The sequence below is a fragment of the Octodon degus genome, unplaced genomic scaffold, assembly GCF_000260255.1.
Source record: "Octodon degus isolate 3935 unplaced genomic scaffold, OctDeg1.0 scaffold00046, whole genome shotgun sequence".
Lineage (NCBI taxonomy): Eukaryota > Metazoa > Chordata > Mammalia > Rodentia > Octodontidae > Octodon > Octodon degus.
The window spans coordinates 7093107-7093816 of NW_004524622.1; the positions used below are offsets into that span (position 1 = coordinate 7093107).

Consider the following 710-nt stretch of genomic DNA (forward strand, 5'->3'; position numbering starts at 1 on the left):
CCAGCCCGGCCTGCCCAGCCCCGCCGCCGCCGCTCACCCCGGAACCCGCAGCCAGCGACTCACCGGCCCCGCAGGACAGGGGAGTCGGGACACAGGGCAGACGCTCCCGGCGGCGCGGCGGCGCAGGGCTCAGGCGGCCGGACCTTTCTCTCAGCCGGGCGGCGACAACTGGGCGCCTCTGCCGTCCGGGCCGCCGCTCCCCTCCCCGGCCCCTGAGAAACTTTATCGGAGAGAAGCAGCCGCCACCCCGTCCAGCTCACAGACAGCCGGCAGCGACCTGGGTGGAACCGGCGGAGAGGGACTGAAGGGAGCACAGCAGGGCGGAGAGCACGAGGGGTGGAGAGAGTTGAGGGAGAGGCCGGGGAGGAGACGGGAGGGGGAAGGGCCGCGGGGGAGGGGTCGGCCGGAAGTGCGCCGCGGAGCACGCGCCGAGCCCGCCCACTTCCCGGCCCGCGACTGCGCCGGAGACTCCCGGGGGGGGGGCCTGCGGAGCCTGCGCCTGCGCAGTGAGTAGCGTTGCTTTCTGTCCGTGGGAGCTGCCGAATGCAGAAGTCGGAGCTTGTAAAACCCACCGGGGTCGTCAGTGTGATTTTAACCCCGCTTGGCATGCGCAAGGGCACTTGGGAAGAAGAATCTTCGTTTTCTTTTTTCGTTTGTCTTTCTACTCATAAATTCTAATTTTTTTCATTCTTGTATTGTCTTTTCCCCAA

At 67.0% G+C, this 710-nt stretch overlaps 1 protein-coding gene across 4 annotated transcripts in view; it reads right to left on the reverse strand.

Moving 5' to 3' along the window:
- Herc4 (HECT and RLD domain containing E3 ubiquitin protein ligase 4) overlaps positions 1-376 on the reverse strand; it is a 119936-nt gene extending 119560 nt beyond the window's left edge. For all 4 annotated transcript variants that reach the window (XM_023716151.1, XM_004632038.3, XM_023716150.1 and 1 more), the window contains exon 1: positions 64-376. The gene's annotated coding sequence lies outside the window, so the exon portion shown is untranslated. The remainder of the gene's footprint in view (positions 1-63) is intronic.
- Between the last annotated feature and the right edge of the window lie 334 nt (positions 377-710).